The sequence below is a fragment of the Vicugna pacos genome, chromosome 6, assembly GCF_048564905.1.
Source record: "Vicugna pacos chromosome 6, VicPac4, whole genome shotgun sequence".
NCBI lineage: Eukaryota > Metazoa > Chordata > Mammalia > Artiodactyla > Camelidae > Vicugna > Vicugna pacos.
In genome coordinates this window covers 91,180,003-91,204,357 of record NC_132992.1, presented here as the reverse complement: position 1 = coordinate 91,204,357, position 24,355 = coordinate 91,180,003, and the positions used below count along the sequence as shown (strand labels likewise).

At 45.0% G+C, this 24,355-nt stretch overlaps 1 protein-coding gene and 1 long non-coding RNA gene across 3 annotated transcripts in view; one reads left to right on the top strand and one right to left on the bottom strand.

Moving 5' to 3' along the window:
- The window catches only part of EVL (Enah/Vasp-like), a 134,383-nt gene that overhangs the window by 100,292 nt on the left and 9,736 nt on the right, over positions 1 to 24,355 (bottom strand). The window contains exon 1 of one of the 2 annotated variants that reach the window (XM_072963703.1): positions 1,124 to 1,199. The exons of the other annotated variant lie outside the window; for it this stretch is intronic. The gene's annotated coding sequence lies outside the window, so the exon portion shown is untranslated. Of the gene's footprint in view, positions 1 to 1,123; positions 1,200 to 24,355 lie in introns of those variants that run through there. 2 annotated transcript variants of the gene reach the window in all.
- On the top strand, positions 1,338 to 3,930 carry LOC140697200 (uncharacterized). Its single transcript, XR_012074050.1, has 2 exons — positions 1,338 to 1,890; positions 3,871 to 3,930. It is a non-coding gene; the product is annotated as an uncharacterized lncRNA (long non-coding RNA).

Below are 24,355 nucleotides of genomic sequence, written 5' to 3'. Positions count from 1 at the left end.
AATGCCACCTGTTCGGTTGCTATCTGCCCAGTGACCTGTCTCCTGCTGTAGTGACCGGGTATGAGGACCACAGTGCTCAGGGAATGGAATGTAGACAGACAGCGGGCTACTTGCTACCGAAAGTCCTTCCGAATTCTGCATTTCACCCTTCCACTACCAAATGTTAGGTGAGCACAAATGTATGCGCTGCTTTGGAATCACAGGTGTCACCCTTTATGGCCACCACTTTACCATGAACGTCACCCTGGGATGCGTGACCTCATTTACTGAGTGTCTAATATGTACCAGGCTTCAATTCCTTGAAGTACAAAAACAGCTGTAATAATTTCAGAGCAGAAGAAAAAAGAAATGAGATGTCAGCCAAAAAAAGAGACATGTTTACCAGTCTGTAAAGCCCGAGCTGGTGAGATTTGGCAAATGAGCCGAGGCTGTGTTCTGAAATGTGCCACTAAGGAGAATCGTCAGCATTTGGACTGTAAATCTTTATAAAATAAGGAAGACAGATCTCAAATAAAAACCTGTGAGTCACTCTTGATTTTTTTCTCTCCCTCACTCCATAAATATAATCAGTCATTAATTCTGATTTTACTCAGAAAGGTTTCTTGGACCTGACCCTCCCCGCTGCCGCAGCTCACGCCTTCAGCGTTTCTCACTTCATCTCTCGTGTTAGTAACCAGTCCTCCTCGTTTCGTCCCTTCTCTAAAAATCTACCAGAGCAATTTTTCTTAGTCTGATTTTGATGTCCGTCTATTTTAACCTTGCGTGAGGGCCTCAGTGCCCACAGGATTAAGTAAAAATGCCTGAGCCCAGCATACAAAGTCTTATTTCCCTAATCCTTTCTTCCACTAAAACTCTTCACAAACCCCCAGTTCAGCTGGATATTCCCAGTTCTCCAAATAAGCCAGGCCCTCCGTCCTGTGGTCCACAGGCCCACAGGCCCTGGTTATGTGGCCCACAGGCCCCGGCTATGTGGTCCACAGGTCCACAGGCCCACAGGCCTACAGGCCCTGGCTATGTGGTCCTCAGGCCCAGGCTATGTAGTCCACAGGTCCACAGGCCCAGGCTATGTAGTCCACAGGCCCACAGGCCCACAGGCCCCAGCTATTCCTTGCTCCCTACACACCTGCATGCTCCCTTCCATGTGGCCCACGCTGCTCATCGGCTGCTCTGTCCCCAGGAGCCTGAACCACTGCCAGGACACTCAGCTCTCTCTGCTGTCAACTGCACAGCACTACAGCACTCTGCCTGCACCCTTGTCTGTGACATCCTTGAGGGGGTCTGTGTGAGGTTAATTTCTGTATCCCCAGTGCCTGGTACAGGGCTGACAAGGAAAAGAGATCTAGTGCGTGTGCTCACACGAAGGCACTCTGGATGGAAGTGCCCTCTTCAAAGAAACGAAGTGATGATGGCCAACTGAGGTGGACTAACTAGCGGAGGGGACTTCTGAGGAATCCCGTGGTCCTCGAACGACACAGCAGTCATCAACTATGCTGATCCAGAATGCCTTCCACAGTACTCCTGCCAGCCTCTGCCTGAGACCCTCTAGTGACAGCAGCCACCATGACAGACCAGAAAATACAGGAGAGTCAGAGTCACTAAATAACCTGGGTTTAAGTCCCAGATCTGCCACTTGCTAACTCTGAGATCACCGGCAGATCACTTAGAGTCTCCGTATGTAAAACTGGAAGAATGCGGATCCTGCTCAGGCTGCTTTCACAGCACGGGGGTGGGACCCACCAAGGAAGGACTCGTGAATGTCTTTATCAAGTGTATACAGTTGTAAAGACAGTCTTCATCTCTGTTACTTCGCAGCTGTCTCCCACTGGCAGCACTGAGAGCTGGATGGCTCTATGGGGAGGCCACCCTGTCACTGAAGTTGTCTGTTCACTGGTAGGTAGCTCATTTAATTTTTCCACCCTGGGGGAGGGGGCGCAAGGTATTTCTGTCCTGTGATTCTCAGGACAAGGAATACAATATATATGGATGTATGTATAAAATCACTGCCCTAAATCCTAAAAAAAAAAAAAAAAAAGATTACCCAAGTCTTAGGAAGAACAACTTACTCATACCAAATACAATGATACGAAATGTTTTAATTTATTTAACTACCTGGTAGGGTCATAGATGGATGTGGTTGCATACTTCTTGAGGGAAAGGAGGTCTCAGACTGAGCACCCCACTGCCAGTCCTTTCCACCTCCAAGGGGTGGGCTAGCAAACAGCAGACCCCAATAATTACTTGATGGATTTTTTGGCTGGTCTAACAGTCAAAACCTACATTCCTGGCACTCTCTGCAAGGTATGGGGAGAAGCAAACATTTGGCATGGTGGGAACTGGCCAGCTGTGCTCTGCCCTGGCCACCAGGCAGGTCCCGTGTGGTGGGCCCAGTGGGATGGAGACCCTCTGGACTTTGTGCCTGGTTTCCACCAGTGACTCACAAACCTTCTCTTGGAGAGCTGGTTATACCTTCCAGAGCAACTCATAAGGTCCTAGTAGAGAGCAGAGTTGATAGAAATGGTGAAAAATCACCAAATCTTAGCACCAAGTACATTTGAGACATAATTTTGTGAGATTCCCCAATTTACAAATAAGAGAACAGAGGTTAAGTAACTTGGCCAAGATCATATTGCTATTGAGTGGCAGAGCAATGACTTGGACCCAGGTGGGTTTAATGCCAACGTTTTTAACCCCAGTACCCTCTCGGGTTCCCAACACCAAAGATCCACTGCCTCCGGCTACCTCCAGAAGAGGACTCATTCCAGACTGTTAGGCAGCCTGTGGCCCTGAGAAGTGGCTGGGACATGGCGACCCTTTGGGGTTCATTCATCCGGCTGGCCCTGGCTAATCCCCAGATTTCACGGTCAGACAAGAGGCCTCTAAGGGCTGCAGAGTGCCTCAGCTGTCCCGGGGAGGAAGGGCTGGAAACCTGAGTTGTCGCAGCCTTGGGACCAGACGGGGAGGGACTCTGCTTCTGAGGCGAGGCACTCCCACTGACCACCTGGTAACTGATAACACCTAAGTGTCAGGAACAGGGAGTCCTGACTCCTCTCCAAATGGCACTTCTGTGACCACACAATGCTTAAAGAGAAAAGTCACCTCAGGCCATCCACCAATAACTCAAGGCTCAGACAAAGCACAGGCCTCCTCTGGGACTTACGCTCCCTATGTGACATGAAGGAATAGCCAGATAGTAATTTTTTAGCCTTTTGCTTTTTAACATATCACTTACATGGACCACTGATATGAACTGGTATGAACATAAAACCGATAAAAATGGAAAAGCCCCAGCCTCCCTGCTACCAGGCTTTCCCTCCCATCACCAGGATCAGGCCTGGACTCGGGCTGGGAACACCTGGCCTAAATGACCTGGCAGCCCCATCAGAGACCCTTCTGGGGGCTCTCTGAGCTACACGTCATCACACACCCTCGTCAATCTGGACTCAGTTCCTCTTTCTGTTCTCATCCTAAGAATAAAAAAGCCTCCTGCCTGGTCCCGGCTGTCCCTGCAGAGGCCTGACCCACTGCAGTTACCGGATGTGCCTGAGGCTTCCCCTGAGAAACAGACAGGAGACAGTGAATAAAAACTCAGTCGCTAACACCAGGTGTCCCCAGGCCCCTGACAATCTCAGAAAGCTAAATGAGAAGGATGTCTGAAACCATGGTCCTCAGCTTAACGTGCACACACTTAGTTTGGAAGCATGTCTTTCCATGTGAAAGGGTCAAGTTCCCAAGAGTGAACTTATGATTTATTTATTGGTACTGAATCCTCATCATAGCTCCTTTGGAGACTGACAATCTGAGACTTTAAGGCCCTGATGTCCCATGGTTTGAGGCATTACAACCAATGTTTCCGCTCCCATATTTTTTTAGGTTTTTAGGTTTACACAGTCATGATGCTATGTGCCACCAGATAAAGACTGGGCACCTGAACAGAGGCTAACATTCCTGTCATGTAAACAGAAATGCCCCGACACTTGGACCTGCACACTTGCTGCTCTGCTGCGCGCAGAGCAGACAGACATCGGTTACAGGCACGACCAGAAGTATGACTCCTCTCTCATGGCCTGGATGCAGACTTCTCCACTTCTCCAGCAGGGGCTAAGTGGTAACAAGAGGTCTGCTTCTCCCTGGTCTCACCCCAAGACCCTAATTAAGACTCTCCTCCCCTCTGCCTGACCTCCCCCAACGCATACCACCTACCCAATCACCTCCCAGTTTAAGACCCACAATTCTTTCTGTCTGCAGAATGGGGTCTCGGCAACCCAGCTGGCGCTCTGCCTGCCCCCCTGTCCAGCCAGGCGCAGGGGCGCCCTCCTGACCCATGCCCCTTGCTCATGCACACAGCGCTTTCAGCCTCCTCTCCACAGAGGTGATGGAGGGGGTTCTGAACCCAGTTCTACTACTATCCGCCTGAGAAGCCTCAGGAAAACTCTTTCCCGTCTAAGCCTCAGTCTCCCAATCTGAAAGTGGGGAGGCTGCAGAGAGGAAATGCTGGCACACCTTAACTGCGCTCCATGGGAGCCAAGACTACTGCATATTTCAAACCCCCATCAGGTCCCCTCCTGACCAAAACCAGCCTACAGTAATCTCTAAAACTCTAGAATTCCTATGATAATCAATAGATATTTTTAAAAACCTCACATACCAGCTTGTGCTGAGGAGTAACCTTTGTCCACGACCTGTCAGGCGTCTAACCAGGTGAGCGCTGCTGCAGACAGGGACGAAGGGGGCAGGTGAGAGAGACCTGGGGCGTTCAGCTCCTCACAGCCTCCATCAGAAACGCACACACAATCCAGGTGAACCAACATGTGTGCTGTGCAAATACAGCCTCAGGAGAAACCCGCCCAGATCTGGGACCACCACCTCTGCTGTTCTGACTTTGTGGAGCGCCCACTAGCTGTGGCTCTGGTTCTCAGTCCTTTCTGAGCCTTCACAAGGCAGAGCACATTCCGAGGCACAGAGTCGGTCTTCGGTCAGAAATGCTTTGAATGCACTGAATGCACTTTTATTCCAGTTGAACTAACCTTTCAAAAATTTTAAAACAAACAAAAAACCCCACCTTCCTGAATTAATAGGAAATGTGTGAGTCCCACACTCTGAGTTAATTCCTTCCCCCAAATTACATAATTCACCTGAACTTCTACAGTGACATTTAACTTTAAAACAAAAGTTTTAAATAAAGGCATCTCTTACCTCCATTTTGAGAATTCTACAAGTAAAAGCTATCCAAACCCAGCATTCCACCACAAAGCAAACACAGTTACAATCCCTTTTCAGCCTACTGCGGTTTATTGGTAATTATTTCTGCATTCCTGTCTGCATCAATCTCTCACTCAATAAACACTCTCCAAGTATCTGTACCAGGTTATTAAAATTATCCTCGCATTCATTCAACCAATTTTCAGCTGAATAAGCTGAAGCCCGCAGTTTCCCGTCCTAATGAAGGAAGTCAGATAATACATGAATAAGAAAAAGACGGTAAAACAGGGCAAAGAACCAGTGTGATGGCGGCTACTGAACTTAGCCGAGGTGACAGGAAAGGCCCCTGTCAGGCAGTGATACTTAAGCTGAGATCTCAATGACAAGAAGGGACAGGTGTGTAAACACAAGAGAAAGATCAGTGCAGGTAGAGGGCACAGCTGGTACGAAGGTGGGCAGAAACAAACTTGGCCCCGTCCCTTCCATCCAGTGTGGCTGGAATGGAGAAGGAAGGGAGCAGAGGGAGACGGAGACAGAGGGGGAAAGCAGGGCGTTAGTAGCAGGGAAGTCGCCGGGGAGTTTCAGGCAATGGAGTAACATGACCTGACTTTCGGTTTTAGAAGGAAATGGAAGTGGGGAGAAGCTGCTGCCGTGGTCCAGGTAAGGGGTGACGGGGCCTGGACTCCGGCGGCAGCAGTGGACGAGGGAGAAGCTGATGGACAAGGTGTGTTTTAGAGAGTCTTTTTCACAACTGTTGTTTCATGAATTACTAGTGAAGCAGAGCAAAGACTGAACATACCTGAAGAGAAATACTAAGAACACCACTAGGACCATAAGCCTAAGAAGCGGCAGCTCCGTGAGAGGCCCCTGCGCGCCTTCGCCGCTCTGCCCCAGGGCCGGGCACACAGAATCAGTCAGTAAGTGTCTGCTGAATCAACGAATCAGCAGTTCACAGATTCAGAGAAGATTTCATAAAAAGATGAAACTGGGTTAAGTCAGCAGTCCTCTTTCCGGTGCAAGCGTCAAACGAAAGGGCAGATTATCCTTTTGAATGAACAAGTGCAGCTGCCCCAGTGTCACCCAGGTAGACAGAAATGTGCCAAGGAAGTCTACCAGGAACACAGGGAGAATCACGATATAAAAGCATGTAGAACAAACCCCTATATTCAATCAAGAGCTGTTTCCTGGGCACCTGCGATGTGTCCAGCACCGTTCCATCCCTGAGAGGGGAGGGGTGGAGGCAGATTCAGACCCGTTTCAGGCCTTCCCAACAGTTCGCAACAGACCACACAGACTCAAACAACTACAGTACAAGCGTCAGAATATAACTCAGTCTGCAAGGTGTCTGAAGCTGCGGCCCAGGATTTAACACTGTTAGCATTCGGTTTCTTTCCTTTCCTTGGCTCGCTGTTGGCATCAAGATCCTCTGGAATCCTGGTTCCCTCCTGCAGGTGCTGATGCACTTGGCTTGTGAAGGGTGGGGCAGTGGTGGGGCTCCAGGCCTCACCAGCTGAGCGCCCTTGGGCAACAGCACTTCACCAGAGTCTCAGCTTATTCACTTGCAGAATGGGGATAATAATTTCTGTCCTGCTCCCTCCCCTCGTAGAGACAACAGACAGGGTCAGGTACAACACTAGGTGGGCCAGTGTTCTGTAAACTCTAAGTGCTATGTAAATAAATAATAGTGCTATTATTAACAACAAAAGAGATTTTCCTTCTCCACTTTGTGCCATCTGAGATAGCAAAAAAGCAGGAATTTTAAGTATTCATCCAGGTCATATAATTAGATGATCCACAAATGCAACTTCTTATCCAGGTCACCAAGAACTGTGGGAATTCAGGGCTGAAAGGACCTAGAAGTCAAATTCGTCAAACCCTACTCCTAGGTAAACTACCTAAGACGCTTATCTCCTCCACACGTACTCATTTCTGTCAAAGTAGAATTTTCGAAAAGCTAAAAACATAACTCTTATAAATACAGAGTACGCATATATTAAAAACTGATTTAAGTCCTTAGTGAGTGAGCCAGCAGGATGGCAAAGCTGGTTCAAAGGTAACGAAAGGGACATATAAACTCAGTGGGAAAAAAGAATGCTATAATAGTCTTGCAAAGTTAGATACAAAACTGGTTAATATCGTACAGAGCCATTAAACTAGAACCTTTGAGGTTATCTTTTCTACTAAATAGAGATCATCTAGATGTCTACTGGACAAAAATCATTTGTCACTTACCAATTTTTTTAAGTTAAAACCTAACTTTACAAAAGTACGCTGTCTCCAAGAACGTCAGATACCGCTTAGATGGGCTTGCTAGCCAAGGCTCCCGACGGTGTACAAAACTCGCCTTTTCTCCAAGTTTTAGGCAGTTTTCTTTAAATATCTTTAAAATATCTAACCCTAGCTTATATCCATTCCAGTGAACTGGATGATAAGAAGTTCTTTCCCATCTGGTCCATTTTTGCTTTGACTCATTTACATCCTCTTAATTTGTAAAAATTCTTCAAATAATTGAAGTCAATTCTAAAGTATTGCTTAGTCTTGCTAGGTCAAACTAGTCTGAAATCTGGGGGGCTCCATTTTCCAGAATTTCCAGCCTTCAGTGCTTCTCTGAATTCTCTCCGACTATCACACTTGCGGGCGGGTCTCAAAGACAAAAAGGGAACGTCTGATTCACAGGCGCTGATTCACAGACCCCCTCCCCCAGGTTCTGGCTATTCTGAGGCAGCTTCCATAATTAACTCTAATTTCCTAACTTCACGAACCCACCCCATCACTCCTTCCTTCCAATATGACAGCGCTTGGAAGTCACAAACCAAACCCATTACAGGCAGGCACATACAAACTCAACACACACTAACCAGCGCAATAGCATCAAGTCAAAGAAGAAATCCGAAGAGTCAGGGAATGTCTTGCTCGTATCTGTATTCTCCAGAGGCTGGGGAATCAGAAGGAATAAACAAACAGATTAATTAATTAAATGCTCTAAAGAACTGGAAGACTGAATGGATTCCAAAGGCTTTGGCATGTCAAGTGTCTTTCAAGAGGATAAGGAAGGAAGGGAATTTCTGGGGCTAGTCCAGGGGAGACCTTCAGAAATGGAAACCGTCTTAGTCCGTTTGGGGCTGTGGCGTAACAGACCGGTGGCTTATAAACCACTTACTTCTCATAGTTCTGGAGGCTGGAGTCCACGATCAGAGAGCCAGCATGGCTAGACTCCTCACTGCGTCCTCACGTGGTGGAAAGAACCAGGGAGCTCTGCGGGGGGGTCTCTCCCTAAGAGCACTAATCCCCTTCATGAGGACTCTGCCCTCATGACCTACCCACCCAAAGGCCCCACCTGCTAACACCATCCCAGAGGGAGTGTGGACTACATCAGGTGAATCTGGGGAGGGGCACAGACATTCAGACCACAGCTGAGGCCAAATGAATGAGCACTGTGGGAATTTCTAGCCCCTACTGGCAAGGCAGAGATGAAGACATCTTATCTTGAAGGCAGGGAAGTAACGGAGGGGTGTAAGTGTGTCCATGTAAAATCAAACCACACGGGTCTGCCCTCAGAGACAGCAGTCTCCCTGTGCTTTGAAGGTCTGGAGTCTAGGCACTGACCACACAAGCCCTTCCTAATCTACAAGCACTAAAAAGGAAACCCTCATTTAACACATGTTCTGATGGGAGAAGGAGTTAGAGGGAAAGCACGGAAGATGACAAAGAAACTGCATGAACAGAACACCTAACAGTTGCAATTTGAGAAGTCCTGCTTTAGATAAACGTATTTTTTTTACCCTCTAAAAGCTAGTTTCTCTTTCTCACATTGTATTTCTGATAATCAGGCTTCTCTATTTCTGATTTCCTACTGAAATGTACAAGGTAGTGTTTTTCCTCATCTGAAAGAGCACACTGCTTCTTAGTTTCCAAGAGCTCCACTTCCGTGAGTCTTGCGATGGTGTTTCCATCCTTCTCACAGAAAGCTCCGACGCCCAGCATGTCACCGTGGGGTGTGAATTAATAAGTAAGAGGACAAACTGATGAAAGGCCTGCCCATGGATTGCTAATGCCGAGCGGGAATCTGTTAGGCAGCCAACTAAATTTGGAATCGCAGTTATTTTTTAAAAGATGTATTCTTGCTAACATGACAAAAATGAGCAACTGGTTATTTTATAAGCCTCATTCTCAAAACATTTAACCCTCCTATGGATACTACCTTCCTTGGACCCCACAGTACATACCGAATAAAAGAAAGAAAGGAAAAAGACACCGGCACTGAATCAATCAAACCTTGAGAACCAGCCACCACATAACATCAGAGGAACATGGATTTTGAAGGTTTCATAGATTTTATTAACGTGGTAAGTGATCTAAAAAAAAAAGTCAGTCCTATCTTCGCACTTTGACCAAGGGAAAGAAAAGCAGCACCCTGCCTAGGGCCACACAACTGCCGTCAGAGCTGGATCACAACCGAGGTCTCCTGATTTCCAGCTTAAGTGCTTTTGCTCTATTTACATCAGTGGCTCTCAAAGGTGGGGCCCTACACCAGCAGTGTCAGCGTTACCTGGGAGCTTGTCAAAGATGTCAATTCTCAGCCCTCTGCCCGGACTAACAAAATCAGAGACTCTGGGAGGACGGAACCGAGTAAGCTGTGTTTTTTAACAAGCTCCCTGGGGGATTCTGATGCATGTTCAAGTTGGAGAACCAATGACTGCTCTAAAACCAGTGATTCTCAACTGGGGGGATTCTGCCCCCACCAGGGGACATCTGGCACTGTCTGGAGAGATTTTTATTGTCACCATTGGGGGTGGGACAGTGCTGTTGGCATCTGGCGGGTAGAGGCCAGGGATGCTGCTAAACATCCTACTATGTACTGGGCGGTCCCACAACCCGGCCGGACTGCTCTGCACCCACTAGTGGGAGGGCAGGGAGATGGGCCAGCAGGCAGTGCTGCGCTCTCCCCTCTAGAGTGTCTACCCCTTTGCCAATGTTGACTTCTCTTTCATAAGCAGGTCACCCCACTAGGTAGGGTGAACTGGCATCGGGATCCCTCCTCCACCTGCGAGGCCAGAGCCCCAGCCCCACGTGCCAGTCACGCCCACTGCAGGTGGCTACATCCGATTCCCAAGTGTCCCACAAACATGGTCATTTTGCAGGAGTGTCATGATATGATTAAAGATTAGAGATCAGCCCTGATACTTAAAAAAAAAAAAAGGCGACTTCCCATTTCCAGTAATGGTGAACTAGGTTTTTTAGATCAACCCTTCTTGTGAAAATAACCAAAAAAGGCAGGTAAAACAGCTAAAACAAACAAATGAACAAACACTTCTAAAGGCATAAAACCGCTGTCAAGATGGTAAGAAATTTCTAGGCTAAACCTATAGTGAAAAAAAAAGTCTGAAAAGGCAAATGAGCACAGAAGCCCCCCTTTGCCCCGAGGGCATTTGTTGATCCGAGAAAACACAAATCTCCATGTTGACGGCCTCTAGGGGCACAAGGGTCACCCTCTGAAGGTGCTCCCCCCACAGGACGCTGAAGGGATCCACAGACATCTCCCTGGAAGCGATCCATGGCACCTCAAGTGAAGAACTCCTACCATTCCCACCCCGTAGATAGGGTCTCACATCTATGAGCGTTACTGAGTCCCAGACATCGCCCTCTGCACTTCACACCAACGTAGCCATTAACTTCCTCGTGGGGAAAGTGGCAAGGAGTTAGGCTGTTATTTTTCCCACTTGACAGGTGAGAAACCTAAGGTACAGAGAGATGAAGTAACATGCCCCAAATGCCACAGTACAGAAGTCGCAGAGCTGATCACACTCAAGCACTGCCTGGCTCCAGGGTCTGTCCTCTTAACCACTACGGAACAAGTTCCACCAAGATGTTGACTCTTGCGTGACTTAAAAATAGCAAAAAACTGGAAATAAACAAATGTCCTCAACAAGGGATTGATCAAATAAAGTCTGGAATACACAAAGAGTCATTATAAACACAGCCCTACACTGATGTCTGTCTAGACATCGCTACTATTGAGTATAAACATTATAAAGGATTATTACAAATTGTGAGTTACTGTTGTACAATAAACACCTCCACAATCAAACAGCAAAGCAAGTTACAGAAAAGCACAGTGTATTCTCATGTACACGTTACCATGTTCAGGCAGACCATGGAGACAACTGCGGGTGTGGCTCCAGACCACCGCAATAAAGTGAGTACTGCAAGTGATCGCACAAATGCTCTGGTTTCCCAGTGAATGCAGAAGTTATGTCTACACTATATAGCCTGTTAAATGCACAATACATTATGTCTAAAAAAAGGGTACATGCCTTTATTTTATAATATTTATTACTAAAAATTGTTAACCATCGTCTGTGCCTTCAGCGAGTTGTGGTAGTAACATCAAAGATCACCAATCGCCGTAACAAATACAGTAATGAAGAAGTTTGAAATATTGTGAGAATTACCAAAATGTTTCAGAGGCACGAAGTGAGCAAATGCTGTTGGAAAAATGGCGCTGCAAGCCTTGCTTGACGCAGGGTTGCCACAAACTTCAGCTGGTAGGAAACGCAGGATCTGCCTGTGTGTCAGGCACAACACAGCACAGCAGCTTCGGGCTCAAGCTTTAGCTTCGGAGAGCCTACCACCAAGGGGCAAATGACTGCACTGCTGTGAGCATCGTTTCCTTCAGCGTGAAGTGGGGTAACACTGTCATCTCACAGGGTTTTGGTGAGAGTGAACTGATATGATGCACACGGAACCACGATGGATCAGCTCAGTACACAGAGCTGTTCCATCATTACTACGCCTTTACGTGCGTGTATATATATATGCATAAAGAGATGTTAGGAAGCACATTAGCCAAAATGCTAACAAGTTTATCTCCAGGGGATTGACATGTCCTAGCCATTTGCACTTTATTTTTTGGAACTTCCTGTACTGCTGAATTTTTACAATAAACATGTATGATTTTAATTAAAAGCAGTAACAACAACACTATTTTATAGATACTCTCTCAGCATAGAGATAAGTATACCATACCAACACACTCTCTGTTCCAACAGAATTCACGTGATAGGGAATATCTCAAACTAGAGGTCCAGGGGAAACAGAGCAAGCCAGGGAGACTGAGACCCTAGGCCTGGAACACTGCCAGGCATAATAAACACTTGAATGAAGGAAGGAACAAACGAATGCGAGGCAATAGAGTGCAGCAGTGCTGAGTTCCGGGGCCAAACAGCTGGATTTAAATATCAGCTTTGTCACTTCCTAGCTGTTAAGCTTGAACAATTTATTTTTAACCCCATTGATCCTCAGTTTTCTTATCTATGAAATGGGATTGTACCAACTCATAAGACAATTATACGTATTAAATGAGACAGTAAATGTGAAAGCAGTTTGCATTTAGCAAAAGTTCAATAAAAGTTAGCTCTTCTTTCCCCCAATCCCAGGTTTGCTAATGACAAACTGTGTGACACTGTGCTAGAGCAAGCAGATAGCTAGATACCAGCAGAGAAAGGGGGACACAGACCAAATGGCAGGAATTGGGCAGAAAGGAGGGGCACAAGACAAATGCAGGGAACCATACATCATGTAAGCACCAGGGGTCCCTGGGCAGAGAAAGAAAAGCAGGGACCTTTGGGCTGAAAAAGGGCCACACCTTTTGGCCTGGAGACCAGCAAAGAAAGGTGAGAAAAGGCAGGAATTTTCAGTGTCCGAATGTAACCTTTTGTTCATTATGCCCTTATTTCAATAAAATTAGCCTTGCAGATCAGAAGTACTCATCATGCACCGATGCCATGACACTTCGGATCCAGACTAAATAAGGACAAAAATCCCTCCTCCCTTTGGGAAGGTGGAATTGGGATGAAGATCAGGGAAAATGACCCCAAGCCCTCCCCTCCTCAATGGATATTCGGCCCATTCATTTTTACACCCTATGTAACTAACTTGCCAAAGAAACACAGGGCACTTGAGCCTGCCCCCTCTCCCCTTGAGAGTGTACCATCCATCTTTTAATAAATTCTCAATTTACTTTTTTTAACCACTGTGTCTTGTCTCTGAATTCTTTCTGGGACGGGACAAGGGCCCAGAACACCGGTAGTATCCACCGGCAACAACTGGACAAGTTGTTTCTGAGTCTGTTTTTTCATCTATAAAATGAGTATAATATTCACCTACCCCTTGGGATGCTGTGATGGTTATGTAAAAGCTTTTTGTACTGTATAAGGTACTACATACATGGGAAGACTCGCTATGATTTTTATGGAAGTTTTGGGGTCAATTTATTTTATAGCCTTTTGGTTCCAATAAACTAAACTCAGGAAGCCTTTAAAATGGGAGAAACATGCAGATTTTATTAATCAGTAATAATTTACTGACCTTCATGAGCTTTCCCAGAATAGCCTAATCTCTGTCTACCTGAAAATAAAGTCTGCCTTGATCTGACTGGAATCACTGCCTCCCAAGAAACCCTGGAGAGCTTAGCCATTGTTCAGACTGCAGAGCACAGAACGAGGGAGCTGGCAGAAGTGCCGGGTGCTTGTGATTTTGGTTTTGTTTCATCAGGGTAAAGATGGGAACTCACTTCTTTCCACTGTTTAAGAGGAAGTATCAACGTATCTGAGACCCTTACATAACTGACACATCCATGCAGCACCTTAAAGATAGCTAACATCTACAGAAGCCTTTAAAGGCATTTCTCATACACTGTCTTCTATGACCAAAGAACCATCTGCCAGGTGGGCAAGGCAGGGATTATTATCCTACCTACTGAGAGGGGAAACTATGGATCCAAGAGGTTAAGTGACCTCTTGATCAAAGTCAAGCCGTGTACTGCCAGCCATGCCTGATAACAGAAAGGGAACTGTAGATGGCACTTCTCTTTGGGAAAGATGAGGACGGAGGGAAGATAAAGTTGTGCCTTGGAGACAGGAGGGAAGGGGGCAGGACACAGGGGTCAACACCAAGATGGTGGAGAAGTCAACTCCCAATAGACCTGGAGGCTCAAGATAGGCAAGAGAGTCGACCTCCAGCGGACTCTGAGCTTCACTATACACTCACTGTAGTGTCCTCACATTACAGTGGTGAATGACACATCCACAGGTGCCAAGCCAGTTAAGAAGCTACACATGAAAGGTCAAAGAGGGTGGTGGCCCAATTCCTAGGAATCCTGCTCTTCCCCCAGAGTAGTTGGAATAGTTCTCTCCTGTGTTAGCGTATAAAAACTTGTAACAACATTGTAAACTGACTGTACTTCAATAAAAATGTATTAAAAAAAAAAAAAACTAGCAACACTGCACCTTGTAGTCACTCTCTCTTGCCTTCTGACTCAGCCCCACACTCTGTCTGTGGAGTGTATATCTTTAGCTTTAATCAACCCACCTCACCTCCAGGTACACCTCTCTAAATAAACCTACTCTTACTCAACTGTGGCTCGCTCTTTAACTCTTCCCTGCGTGAAGTCAAGGACCCTCACTTGGTGGGGCGCGTCTCAGGGGCCCAACCGAGACCTGGAACACGGCCATCCTCTTGAGTCCCTGCAACTCTTTTTCCTGTATCACCTTCAACCCTCCTTGATCAAGGGCAGGGCCAGAGGCTGACCCCAGTGAGCAGAGCAGAGTCTGGAGTTCATTTACATCAGGATGACTTTTCCCTAATGCGAGCAACCAAGAAAAGGAGGTATCTATGTTCATTGCCTCATGTGACTTAGTTCCGCCCTAATTTTGGCTGCCCAGTGCCCTGAGTAGGTCTGTCCCCCTGAGTCAGAAAGAAGCACAGAACCACAGGCTATCACTCTGGAAGGGTCCTTGGACATCATCTAGTTCATTCTGCTCTTTTCACAAACGATGAGACTCAGAGGGGGGAGATGACTCCCCAAGACCACCAGCAAGCTCAGGCAGAGCAGGCCTGGAACCCAGCTCTCCTGGATCCAGGCCCAGCACTCCTTCTCAAATGACTGACTGCAGACCCATCTCCACTGACAACAATGCTACTCCTATCCCTGCGCCCTAGACCCTTTCCTCTCCCAGGGACACAATCATGCATCCGGGTCAGTGGACACAGAATATACCACGTGGCCAGCAGTGGCAGTAACACCCCCACTCTCCAGACCTCCACCATGTAAAGGATGAGCCCACATACTGATTAACATGTGCATGACGGCCATCACCCTGCTCTTTAGGCAAGAACAGCAAGTGACAAAAGGAACTGGACTGTCCTTTCCTCATTCTTAACTTCCTTAAAGCCTGAAACTCTCAATGAGAAGACAGAAGACATTAGTCATGTACGAAGTGCCGAAGGAGTTACTATGGCAAACAATTATGTTCACAAGTGATTTAAAAAATGAACGTGGTAACAAACGTGAGGAATCTGGAGGACAAACGGAAGGCTAGGATCACAGGTTAAACAGAGCATCTGGAGCCCCAACGCTGTGAATTTGCAGCGGTACAGTGCTGTGACTCCCAAGCTTGGGATCTGCTGGGGCCAAGTGGGCAAGTCCCTTGTCTCTTTGGGCCTCAGGCTCCTCACCACAAAAAGAGAGCAGCAACAGTACCTACCTCCTGGGAGTACCTCGAAGACACAACAAGACAGTGCACGCTACGTGGTCTGAATAGCGGCGGTGTGTGAAAAATACTCATTAGTACGAGCAATGGCTATCATCATCATTATGGACATTAATTGAGAAGTAGAATTCAGATCTTCTTACCAAGCTGCACTTCTACATTGAATCACATTTTCACAAACCATAAAGCAGGATTAAATTATTGACCAGAGAAAGCTGACTTCAAAAGAGAGTGTACTGGAAAAAACTTAATCTTCAGGAGTTTTCTGAGCTTTGCTGATATCCTAGTACAAGCCAGATGATGTTTTTCCACAGTTAAAGCATTTATTCAATCGCTGTTCTCATGAAATTTTCACCAATTAGACACAATTAATAGTTATCATTTACTTTCCTAGACAACCAACCTCAGTGGAAGGGAGATGGGGCAAGACCCTGGCACCCCACTATACTTCCTGCTTCTACACAATGTCCCCTGCCTCTGCCACCCACCCTCAACAAGCAAGACGAGCTCCACCCCGGGAAGTGAACTGCTTCCAAAACGCCTGGCATGAGTGAAGCCACCAGGAACAGAGGCAAAAAAAAAAATAATAATAATAATAATAAGATAGAAGTGACACGTATTATATGCTATAGGAAATTAAAAATGAATGAGTAGATAGTCAGATGATTTTCAATAAAAGTGCTAAGACATCTCAATAGGGGAAAGGATATTCTTTCCAACAAAGGTGCCAAAATACTTGAAAATCCATATTAAAAAATGAACTTAGGCCCTTACCTCATACCAGATGTAAGAATTAACTCAAAATGGATCATAGGCTAAAAGTAAGAGTTACAATCATAAACTCCTAGAAGAAAACAGGAGAAACTCTCCCTGATCTTGACTGAGGCAAAGAAGGACCCATAGAAGACACTGCTGGTAAACTGGACTTCATCAAAATTTACAATATATGTGCTTTTTCACTAAAAAAACGAAGGGCAGGCTAGAGACTGGGAGAAAATCACACATCTGATAAATGACCCATATCCAGAATGAGTAACAAAATCTCAAAACTCAACCATGAGAGAACAATCATAATATAAACTGAAAATAACCTACATATCCAACAATGAGGATTGGCTAAACAATCTAGACACCGCCGGTCAATGAAACATTAGGGAGGTGATAAAATGTTAAATTCTTATCAAAAAATAAGATGAACTGATGGAAGGATAGAGGGGTGGATATGTGGACAGAGGCGTGTCAAAGCATGTGAAATTGTGGTGGGAATATAAGCATTTACTGGATAATACAGTTTTTCTAATTTTGAAAATTTTCATAATAAGATGTTGAAAAAGTTAAGCCCTAGGATATTTAATAACACAAATATGTCTTTAAACATGATGTACTGGTAAATAAAAAAGACTGTAAAGCTGCACGCACAGTACAAATCCACAGTACATACCTTTTTTTTTTAATGTGTGGCCTTAGGAAAAGGAGGATACACAGGAGAAAGTCAGCAGTGACTATCACTGGATGACGTGGTGACTACTTTTCCTCTTATTCTTGATGGTCCATAGTCTACATTTTCTACAATAATCAAATATTCTTATGATTAAAAGTAAGAGGTGCCTTAATACCAGCGAAGCAAAAAACAATTTTAGACAAGAATGACTAGAATTTACTTGATCATGAACTTGGTGACAGAAAACACTCCCCTCCAGCAAAGCTTTAAAAGTCTTAAGCTTATTCAACACACATTCAGTGAATAATTCTTTCAGCCAGATACTGTGCTACTTGCTGAATCTGGTGCCAGATGCCAAAACCCACAACCATCAGGGCTGCACAACTTGAACCGTACGTCAGAAAGAGAGCTGCCATATGACTGCCATATTCTAGCAACTCGGGTGCTGTTCTAGATGATGTAGAACTTGGATTAATCAGTAGAAATTTCAGAGGAGCAAACACCAGCTGAGTATAACAAGAAGGAAGAGATACGCAGGGCTGGGTGAGTAATCCAGTACGCTGCCTAACAACCCAGGGGACACCTAACCACTTCTGCTGTCTAAAAGCAGACGCTGGGTGAATGCCTGTCCTAGACAATAGCTACAGTCACAGTCATTCTTTCAAAAAATATTTACTGAGTGCTTATGATGCAAGGATGTTAAGTTCCATAATCTGTGCTGTCCAACTTGAGAGCCTCCAGCCACACGTGGCTGACCACTTGCAATGTGGCATTTCAATCAGGAGGGCCATCGTATGCAAAGAACATGAGAGGGTATGTTCCTTGTAATATGAAGGACAGAGGAAATTAATCTGAAGAGGCAGATAGAGGCCAGGCCACAAAAGACTTTATAAACTATGCATCATAACTTTACCCATAAAGACAGAAATATCCTGAAAGAAGTCAGAAAGAGAATATTAACTCAGATTTGAGTATTAACAATTTAACAAAGTACAGAGGAGATATTTTAAGAGGTAGAGAACAAAAGTGGAATGTAATTATGGCATTTTAATAATGATGGAAGACCTGACTTATATCAGTTTCGTGGCTCTGGAGAAAAGGGGACAGACAACAGAGGTTTTAAGGAAGCAGAAACAATAATGACATGTCCACTGGACGTGGCGGGAGGGAACTGACGACTCCATCAAGACTCTATGTTTCTACTTTGGATCACAGTGTGCATCTCACTGGGAATGAAGATTCTGGAAGAAGAAGTCTGGGAAGGAAAGCAGTACGTTCAGTTTTTGTTTTTAAAACAGATTTATTAAGAAATAGATTTTTATGCCATAAAATTTACCCATTTAAGGTATACAGTTCAATGGTTTTTAGGTTCACAAGGTGGTGTGACAGTCACTGTAATCTAATTTTACTATGTTTTTATCATCCCCCAAAGAAACCCCACACCCACTGGCAGCTACTTCCTTCACCCACAGCAGCTACTAATCTACTTCCTGTCTCTATGGATTTGCCTTTTCTGGACATTCCATATAAATGGAATGATACAACATAAAGTCTATTGTGACTGACTTCTTTCTTGTAGCATGTTTTCAAGGTCCATCCATGTATCAGTATGGGCACCCCATTCCTTTTCACTGCCGAGTAATATTCCACTGTGTGGACAGACCACATTTTACTTAGTCATTTACCAGTGTGTGGACATTTGGGTCATTTTCACTGTTTGGCTACTATAAGGGATGCCCCTATGGAAACTCATGTATAAGTGTCATGCGGATATATGTTTAATTTCTCTTGGGCATATGCCTTGGAGTTGAAATGCTGAGACATATGGTAACCCTCTGTTTAACATTTTGAAGAACTACCAAATTGTCTTCCAAAGCAGCTGCACCCTTTTACATTCTCCCCAGCCAATGTATGAGAGTCCCAACATGAAATTTACCCACATAGCCACTCACCCAGTGTGTGGAGACCATCCACACCCTCACCAACATTTGCTATCATCTGTCCTTTTATTCCAGTGAGTGTCACATGGTCTCTCGACTGTGGTTTTGGTTTGTGCCTCCTCGTGTCTAATGATGCTGAGCAGATTCTCGTGTGCTTCTTGGCCACTTGTGTATCTTCTCTGGAGAAGTGTCCGTTCAAGTCATTTGCCCACTTTTAAGATGGGTTGTCTTCTCATTAAAGAGGTGTCCGAGTTCTCCACGTAGTCCAGACCCAAGCCCCTCATCTGGTCCGTAACGCACGAACATTCCCTCCCATTCTGCGAGTTCTCTCGTCACTTTCCTGATGGTATGGTTTGCAGCACATGTTTTCAACTTGGATGAAACCCCATTTATTTATCTGTTTCTTTTATTATTTGCTTTCTGGTGTTATTTCTAACAAATCATTGCCTAACCCAAGGCCATGAAGATTTACTCTTCTATTTTCTCCTATAAGAGATTTAAAGTTTTAGCTTCTGCATCTAAGTTCATAATCTATTTGAGTTAACTTCTGTGTATATATGGAGGTAGGGGTTCAACTCCATTCTTTTGTTAATATTCAGTTGTCCCAGCACCTGATGAAACGGCTACTTTCCCCTCCACTGAACTGTCTTGACATCTTTATCGAAAACCACTTGTTCATAAATATGGTGGCAGGGAGTCTAGCTTTAGACATGCTGAACTCGAGGCACCTGTGCTCCATCTTCTTGGGAACAAGCTACATGTGTGGAAACCATGTCTTCTACTCACAGCCCAGGAATCAGCACAGTGAACTCAGCAAACAGTCAGTGAATGATTAGCCAGCTCTGTGATTCAGGACCATGCTGCCTCCTCACCCCGAGACGTGGACACTCTGAGGCAGCGCACTCTGGGCGCTCGGGACGGGCCCTGCTGGTTCTCTCCCTAGCGCTGCTCTTCTACTGGGGACTCTTTCTTTGTCTGACTCAGTCTGTTGCGTACATTTCTACTTTGCATGGTAACACAAATCAAGGAGAGCATTTTCCTTCTTCCCAGGAAAGGAAGTGTTTATAAACAGTACCCTAAAGTTGCTCAGTTAACAATCTCAGCTGAGGACTTCCCTTTCGCTAAGCTCTGCTCCGCTGAAGTCCATCAGCAATTTAAAAACGTAAATTCTCTAACACTGGCTTGAACACAGAAAGACGCTGGGCCTGGCACATAACTGAAGCCCTTTATACGAAATAGAAACCCCCCACCTCGGAGCCTGTGTGCCTGTGGACAGACCAAAATCAAATGTAGCTTTGGCACTGCGTTCTTGTACCAGCTGAGATTGTTAACTGAGCAACTAATTAGAGAGAAATCATGAATAGAAGAATTGAGGACATTTAACTAAGATAATGAAAGGCTATCTGAAGACTATTATCTTCAAGCAACTGAAGAGCAAACTGTACAAAGAAGTGCAAAAGGGGAGAACCAAACCAGAAGATAAAATCCTATGGTACTTTAAAGTATTCACATCTGCTGACGTTATGTTTACATTAAATCTTTAACACCACCTTTATCGTGTAGAATAACACCCACACGTGTTCCCCTTGCCTCAACCAATCACAAGGCACACTTCTCTCACAGATAAAAAGAATAATAAAGTCAGAATACTGCCCGGGGCTCTTCCAGCTCTAAGATGTAAAAGCCTGTGATCATCATGCCAATTTCTCGTCTGTCCCAACCTCAAAGCTACACAGTAGGGGATTAAGCAAAGATGTTTATAACCATGCAAATATACCCAAGGACAGCTGGCAGTCACACTTGTTCACACCTGTCTTCGACTGTAAAAGTATAAACACTCCTGTCTGGAGTCTGGGTCGGCCTCTAAGTTGAGATGGCCATGGTGAACAAGAAAAGGTAGAACTAGTATACTAATCATAGTTCTTTTAAAATCCAAGTCTGATGATTTCATTATATCTACTCCTATAGTCTGTGTTTTCCTTTGGTTTCTGGTTACATCTTATCTTCTCCTATATCTGATAATTTTTGATTGAGTGCCAGTCATTGCATATGAAAACTGGATGGATAATTTGAGGCTCCTCTAGAGTGGATTTACTTTTGTTTCTGACACACAGGTTGGCGAGGGGTACACACCACTCCAGGTCGCCTTAATCTGATGAGATACTGGGACGATTCCAAAGCAGCACTCCCGCTCCTAGAGAGCCCACCGGTTTCTAGCTCACCTTTGCCCTACGTAGAGCCCTCAGGGAAAACCAGTGCATTTACTAGGGCGCCTCCTCCTTCACAGGGTCTGAACGCCAATTTTTTTTTAACCTCCCTGTCTCATGAATCTGCCTAAAGCTCTACCCAGCCTCTCAGCGAACGATTTCAGCAATGATAACTGCTTCAAGCGCAGAAATGGGGCCAAATGTCAGACTTACCTGTCTGCCTCTACCAAATCCTTTTTAGTGGCTGAAATATTGCTCATATTGATTGAAAAGGCAGTATGTGATGAGTCTGTAGAGACCCAGCTTCCCCAGTTCTCCAAACACGGGCTGGAAATCACCCTCAGGCAGCCCTGACTCAGCTCTCCTATGGCTTCAGACTGATTTTCTTTTTTATCTTTACACCTTTTCTTGTTTTAAGTAGGACTTAGGTCCAAACAACCTGATAAAACACTGCCAGAAGTAGAATCTCCCAATCCAGCACTACTTCACATGACCTTGTTTAAAACTGAATCAGACGGCAACTTTCCAACACAAATCACTTATAATTTCATTCAAGTTTTTTCTAGTCTCTAATACTTCTGCAGTTTTGAAACTTGAGTTTACCCAGGGGACTAACCAAATCAGGGGATGAAGCAATGTGGAGTGTGGGAAAATAGAGGTTAGGAATTACTGTTGACCAACAGAAAACCATAAAGCCCTAATTAAAACAAAGCATTAATCAAAAGTAATGCCACATGCACTATAATCTAAAATCAAACATGCTTTGCATCTCAAATTTGGAGGTATGGCGCTCCCTTCAAAAAAGAAGACAGCTGGGAACTCCCAGGCTGGAGCCTGACACACAACGGATCCACAAGGAATCCCCTGTGCCCTTGCCTCCTTCTCCCCATCCCCGACGGGTCCCACAGAGAGGCGGGCTGACACCGAACGTAGGCTGAGATTTCAGGAGTCTAACTTTCCTACTACGAAGTCGAAGGCTCCTTCCCGAGTTTTTGCTGCACTGATTTTTTTTTTTTGGCTGCGCTAGGGTCAAGGTCATAAAAATAGACAACACATGAATCAAGACAGCAAATACTCTTGCCTCCTTTTGCCTATAACTAAAGAGGAATAATGGGTGAAGCAGCATGGAAAAGAACAAAAAAAAAAAAAAAAGACCAGAACCGGGAGACAAGAAATCTGAGCTTTATGTCCCTAACACCTCACTACCTGTGAGCCAGCAACAAGCGAGCTCTGGAGTCCGGGTCTGTTTTCCCACCTGAGAAATGGGGCCCACGCACTATTCAACAAACATTTCTTGAGCACTTGCTGCCTTCCAAATAAACCAGTTCTTGACCTCAGGTCAGCAGTCTCACCTCTGGCCACATACTTAAATAACCTAGAGATTTTAAATAAAACAACAGCAACGAAACACCTTATTCCAGACTAACAGAATCTCTGAGGTAGGGCCCTGGCATTGGGAGGAGGGTGGGGAAGAGGGCCTTTTCAACTGTTTCTGGTGCCCAGTGAGGCTTAAAAACCACTGGACTTGGAGAATTTCTAGGTTTCTGAATCTAACTCTCTATGCTTTTACGAATGAGTATTTTTTACAGGTCAAAAACCTTCAAAGCAAACTGGTTTCTTGTGTAAAAACCTCCAAAGCAAACTGGTTTCTTGAGTAACTCGGAGGGAGGATGACTGACAGTAGGGGGACGGTGCTAACAATCCTATCCTGGAAAGTCGCATTGCCTGTCAATGACCTCCAGCCTCACTCATGCCTCCTTGGGTTCATATTCAAAAGCCACATATACCATGTCATAGCTGAGAATTCTCCCCAAGGGGCAAAGAGATGCTTGAATTGTGCCATTCTGGTTTTGCTCCTTTGAGTTAAAGCACTATTTGGTCATTTGTGATTTTTGTCATGTTTGTTTAACATGAGTGCTATTATATAATCTTAATCTTAAAAATCAACTCGCTAGAGCAATAAAAAAGTATTAGCCCTACTAAATATAAAAACACAGAGCCTCTCTAATCAACAGCAAGGTATTAGCACATGAATAAACACAGAGCAATGGAACATAATAGAAAAATCCAGAAATGGGTCAAATTAAATATGACAAAAGACAGAATCTCATAACATGGGGAGAAAATGGAATTTTTAATAACTAGTATTCAGATAACTGAAAAATCAGATAAAATTGGATCCAGCTCTCAAACCATATATTTAATCCCAAATGGATCAAAGATTTAAATGTTTGAAAAACAAAAAAGAAAAGAAACTGTACAAGTACTAGAAAAAAAATAGGTGAATTCAACCTGGGAACAAAGAAACATTCCATCTATGACTGGAAATCAAGGAGCAGTGAGTAAAAAAAAATTGAAAAAAAAAAAGAAAGACTATTCACAAAATTACGCGCATTAAGCACCTGCCCTGCATCATTTCAGCTCTACCTGCCTCACTTGCTTCTTATTCCAGCCACCCCTGAGGCAACCAGTTTTGCTCTAACCTGAGACCCATCCCTGCTCCGGGGGCCCTGCTCCAGCAGGTGGGGGCTGCCATGGGAGCCCTCTCAGCACCCACACGTGAACACCACCAGGTACAGGGCAATTAATGCCCTGGCCAGGGCCAATCCTCTGCCAAATGAAGATAGTAGCTACGGGATATTCACTTCTCCCTTCCTCCCCCTACATATCCGTCCTTCACAATTGAGTAATGGATCAGCTGGCTCAGGCGTGGCCACAGCAAAGAATGATGAATGCATGAATGCAGCTCTTCCTCCTTCCAGGTCCTCACCTCCCCGCCCCTCACTCCCACTCCCAGAGGTGATGCTCCCCTGTAAACACAAGTGAGCCTTTGTCTCAGACAGAGTTTTCTGGGGAACCCAGTGAAAATACCACAAATTTGATGCACTAATTTTTTTCCTAATACACATAAAAATAACTATTTAATTATTAAAATTTAAAAGCATTCATCAGAAGCGTAACTCCTTCCTCCTTGAGCATGGGCCACGAACAGTGAGTGTCTTGAGAAGAAGACAGTGT